This window comes from Gastrolobium bilobum, unplaced genomic scaffold (genome assembly GCF_033153095.1).
Source record: "Gastrolobium bilobum isolate Gb01-03AN ecotype WA unplaced genomic scaffold, APGP_CSIRO_Gbil_v1 utg63278, whole genome shotgun sequence".
NCBI lineage: Eukaryota > Viridiplantae > Streptophyta > Magnoliopsida > Fabales > Fabaceae > Gastrolobium > Gastrolobium bilobum.
The window spans coordinates 1-5,534 of record NW_026898597.1 but is presented as its reverse complement, the minus strand read 5'-3'; the positions used below and the strand labels follow the sequence as shown (position 1 = coordinate 5,534).

The 5,534-nt window shown below is 42.3% G+C and overlaps 1 long non-coding RNA gene across 1 annotated transcript; it reads right to left on the bottom strand.

Annotated features, from left to right (window-relative positions):
* Positions 1 to 312: 312 nt before the first annotated feature.
* Positions 313 to 1,444, bottom strand: LOC133317566 (uncharacterized). The gene is made up of 4 exons (XR_009752342.1): positions 1,326 to 1,444; positions 952 to 1,028; positions 796 to 860; positions 313 to 364 (listed from the first exon to the last, which is right to left on the bottom strand). It is a non-coding gene; the product is annotated as an uncharacterized LOC133317566 (long non-coding RNA).
* Between the last annotated feature and the right edge of the window lie 4,090 nt (positions 1,445 to 5,534).

Genomic DNA, 5,534 nt, shown 5'->3' with positions numbered 1-5,534 from the left:
AGCACTAGGTACCTAATTGATTTTCAGCCCAACCAATTCAACAACTCAATACATAACAAGCATGCATATATTGAATTTCAAGTAGGCATCATTTACATTACATATCCTTTACAAATCATAGAACTTAGCTTACAAAACATTATGATCATTCCCTTGGCTCCCATCAACAAAAGGTGTAACCAAAGGCATGAGCATAGGCTAAGTTCATCCAATGAATCAAGATATACAAATGACCATGGGCTTTCAAAATAAAATCCTATACATGTCAACTACAAAAGGCATGCATAAACTCAAAGAAATGCCATATATCATGCATAATCCAGATATGGCCACTTGCCACCAGAGGCTCCTGCAGCATCCTTACCTGAAAGGGGGTCCCCACAACACGGGGTGAGATATACGAATATATCCAGTAAACCAGGGGTCCTAGGAGCATCTCTCCACCCCACAGTTCCATATCAGTGTAATAGCAATAACAATAATAATGCAGTAAATACATATCTATGCAAAGTGCAATACATCTCCAGGAGAAATCCCTCGAGCTCTCAAGCTGTCCTAAGGAAACTCAGATGCAAATAGTCCTACTGGCCAGCTAACTACCAAGTATGATTTACGCATCGTCATGCAACATACCAACATAGGGAAACACCATCCTATGCCACACCAAATGCATACACATACGTATAACAAAGCATTACACTATTTTATTGCATTTATATACACAATCACAACCTCTACCCTTTCAGGGCTTGGTGGAACAGTCAAGGGAATTACACCCAAGGTCCGAAGGCTTACCTCAATGCTTCAGTCGACCTTTGTTCTTCACCAATGTCAACAATACTCTACTCCAAAACCAACACCTACACATGGTGTAATGCAATCAACACATTGCATCCAAGAGTATTTCACAATCAACCATCAATTCAAAACACAACTCAAGTATGAGCTTACCAATTCCAATGAGCTATTCAAGCTCCATAGCTTGCTCCAATGGTTGATCACTCACGGTTGGTCCAAATGTCTCAATCCTAGACATCATAAGGATCCAATCAATCATTCAACTCACTAATTGTTCAACATGCTAGAATACTAACCAATCCAAGCATGAATTTTCCAATATTATGAACGATTATCAAATGACTATCTAGGCTCATTTCCACCGATTAAATGTCGTTCCTAGCATTTTTCCCAACATGCTCTAAACTCCATTCTTCCTAGAACATAGCTAATTCAACTACATTTCATAAAAATCCCAATTTACTATTCACAAACCCTAACTCATGCAAATTTCAAGGAATCATGAGGTTCAAGGGTTAGAATCTTACCACCAATGGTCACACAACCAAGGATTGATGGCTCCTCAAGCTTCAATGGAGGTAGAAACTCTCAAAACCCCAATTTTCACCAAAGGGCCGAATTTTTGAGAGGTAATATCTCTCTCCACAATGCTCCCCACTCAAAACAAAGCTAGGATTATGAAAGAGGAGGAGATTTGGAGTGGTTTAGGCTTTGGAATTGCTCAAAATGGTTGAGGTTTGCTCTCTCTCTCTCTCTCTTCCTCCCTTTCCCTCCTTCTCCTTCTTCTTCCTCTCTTCTTTCCTCTGATTCAGGCTCGACGAAATGGGGTGGGAAATGGGGCTCATTTTGGCTTTTAGTCACTTAACATAGGTTAAGTGACTTTAGGCGGGTATTGGTTCGTCTATCTATTCAACTCCATTAATTACCAAACTTTACCCAAAAGTCTGGAATATTATTCTAGGAATATTTACAATTTTATTTTTATATTTTGGGCACTTTCGCCAGTACCCATTTATACCCCTTAATTTTCACTGAGTACACTTTTTAACTTCAAAGTGACTCAGATTCATTTAATTAAGCCTTATACTTAATTTTACTCATTAAAACATGCTTAATTATTTAATTACATGCAATTTGCTAATTAATTAGGTTAGGGCTATTATAGTCACCCCACCTTTTAGCGATTTTGTCCGCAAAATCAAGAACGTACCTGTCCTTAAACTCAGGATATTGCCGGAGAAGCTCATCTTCCCGCTCCCAAGTGGACTCTTCAGGCGTCCTTCCTTCCCACTGGACTTTCACCATAGGAATAGATTTATTTCTCAGCTTCTTCTCATCTCTTTCGAGTATCTTCAGTGGCCCAATAGGAGTCTTCAAATTCTCCCGGATCTCAACATTATCAGGTTGAACCACATGAGAAGGATCAGCTACATATTTCCTCAGCTGAGAAACATGAAACACATCATGCAAATTTGCCAATTGCGGAGGTAAGGCAAGCTGGTAGGCAACCGGTCCCACCCTACGAAGAATCTGGTAGGGTCCAATAAATCTCGGACTCAGCTTCCTCACTCCAAGGGCTCGTCCCACACCCGTAACCGGTGACAGCTTCAGGAACACATGATCTCCCTCCTCAAACTCTAGAGGCCGGTGCTTGAGATCATAATAACTTTTCTGACGATCCTGAGCCTTTTTCAGACGATCCCTAATCATTTTGATCTGCTCAGTAGTCTCCTGAACAAAATCCAATCCAAACCGCTCTGTGTCTCCAACCTCAGACCAACAGGTAGGTGTCCTACACCGGCGACCATACAAGGCCTCGTAGGGAGCCATACCCAGACTAGCATGGAAACTATTATTATATGAAAACTCAACCAGCGGGAGATATCGATCCCATGCAGTACCCTGCTCCAGGGTGCAAGCCCTCAGCATATCCTCCAACGTCTGAATGGTCCTCTCAGTCTGACCATCCGTCTGTGGGTGATAAGCAGTGCTCAGTCTCAACTGAGTGCCAAGAGCCTCCTGCAATGCTCCCCAGAAGCGAGAAGTGAACTTCGGGTCCCGATCACTAACAATGCTCTCAGGCACCCCATGAAGCCTCACAATCTCCTTCACATAGAGCCTAGCCAATCTCTCCGCAGAGAAATCTACCCGAACTGGCAAAAAGTGTGCGGATTTCGTCAATCTATCCACAATCACCCATATAGAATCATAACTAGCCTGTGTTCGCGGCAATCCCACTACGAAATCCATGGAGATACTCTCCCATTTCCATTCAGGAACATCCAGAGGTTGCAACATACCAGAAGGCTTTTGATGCTCAATCTTTACCTTCTGACAAATGAGACACTTAGAGACAAATTCGGCAATATCTTTCTTCATACCAGGCCACCAGAAATTCATCTTTAGGTCCTGATACATCTTTGTAGCTCCCGGATGAACTGTAAAATGACCCTTATGAGCCTCTGTCATTACTTCCTCCGCCAACTGCCTAGGTACTACAACACGACCCTGATATAGTAGTACACCCTCATCATTGCAGGATACACCACTCTGACCTTTTAGTCGTCTAGCACTTTCATTTTGCAGCTGGGCTTCTTTGATTCTGGTCATCAGTTCATTCTCAATGCTCGTGATTTCAAAGCCACAAATTTTACATGGAAAGATTTTAGATAATTGAATATCTCTGAACCTCTCTATCACATCATAATCTCTGATCATCATGCTTGATATACTCACGGATTTTCGGCTCAGTGCATCAGCTACAACGTTAGCTTGCCAGGATGATATTTCAATTCAAAATCATAGTCTTTTAGGAACTCGGTCCACCGTCGTTGTCTCATATTCAGCTCCTTTTGATCAAACAAGTATTTCAAACTCTTGTGATCGCTGAATATTGCAAATTGCATTCCATACAAGAAATGCCTCCACTGCTTCAACCCAAAAACAATTGCAGCAAGCTCAAGATCATGGGTTGGATAATTTTCTTCATGTGGTTTCAATTGCCTCGATGCATAAGCTACCACCCGCCTATCTTGCATCAGCACACATCCCAATCCCTTTTTGGAAGCATCGCTGTATAACTCAAACTCACCTTCCGGGTCGGGAAGTACTAACACCGGAGCGGTCGTCAATTTCTCCTTAAGGCTCTGGAAGCATTCTTCACATTCTTGTGTCCAAACAAATGGAGTATCCTTTCGGGTCAAACGGGTCAATGGCAACACCATGGCTGAAAATTCTTTAATGAATCTCCGGTAATAACCAGCCAAACCCAGAAAACTTCTTATTTCTGTTACTGTCTTGGGTCTTTCCCAATCAACAACTGCCTCTATCTTGCTAGGATCAACCGCTACTCCATCAGCAGAGATAACGTGACCCAGAAATTGCACTTGAGAAAGCCAAAATTCACATTTAGAAGGCTTTGCATATAACTGTTTCTCTCTGAGAATTTGCAACACAGTTCTCAAGTGACCTTCATGCTCTTCCTTACTCTTGGAATATATCAGGATATCATCAATAAACACAATCACGAATTGATCCAGAAACGGCTTAAATATGCGATTCATGTAATCCATAAACACCGCAGGAGCATTAGTGAGTCCAAATGGAATTACTTGATACTCATAATGTCCATATCTAGATCGGAAGGCAGTCTTCGGAATATCTTCCTGCCTAATTCGGATTTGATGATAACCCGACCTCAAATCAATCTTTGAGAAGACACAAGCACCCCTCAACTGATCAAGCAAATCATCTATGCGAGGGAGAGGATACTTGTTCTTAATTGTAACCTTATTCAACTGACGGTAATCAGTGCACAATCTCATGCTACCGTCCTTCTTCTTAACAAATATGACTGGTGCTCCCCACGGGGACACACTTGGCCGGATAAACTGCTTAGCCGAAAGCTCTTCAATATGTTTCTTTAACTCGGCTAATTCCGGTGGTGACATCCTATACGGAGCCAGAGAGATAGGCCCCACACCAGGCAATAGATCAATCGTGAACTCAATCTCTCTATGAGGCGGAAGTTGTGGAATTTCATCTGGAAACACATCCACAAACTCCCTCACCACGGAAATAGTGCCAATCTCCTCATGACTTCCGCCTACTAAACCCCCCACAAAGACATATCCCAATGCCCCGACCCTCAAAGCCTTTCTAACCTGCAACACAGATAGATATGGGGAAGAACTAGTAGCAGAATCATCAGCATCAAGCACAATCCTTTTACCACAACAGTCTATCATAGCACAGTTCTTTGACAACCAGTCCATACCCAAGATAACTTGAAGGCTGATCATAGGTAAACAAATAAAATCCAGCACGTAATCTCGGCCTTCATATTTGAATTCGACATCTTTACACAACACGGATGTATAACACTCCTCTCCAGTAGCTGTAACCACTTTCATTGGAGGGCGAATGTCATACATTTGCAAATTTAGACCAACGGCCATAAAATCAGACATACAGGAGTGTGTAGCTCCTGAATCAAACAACACTTCAACATCCATATTATCAATGTAAATTGTACCTTTCACTAGATTCGGAGCCTTCTCCGATTGTTGACGGTCCATGGTATATACTCTACCAACCGTCTGAGACTCTAGCATAGGTTGAACAACAGAGACCGGAACAGCAGTAGCTTGAACTGCCATAGTCCTTGCTTCGTTCTGAGGACACTGCCTGGAGTAGTGACCGGATCTTCCACATTTAAAGCAAATCACCTCACCAGT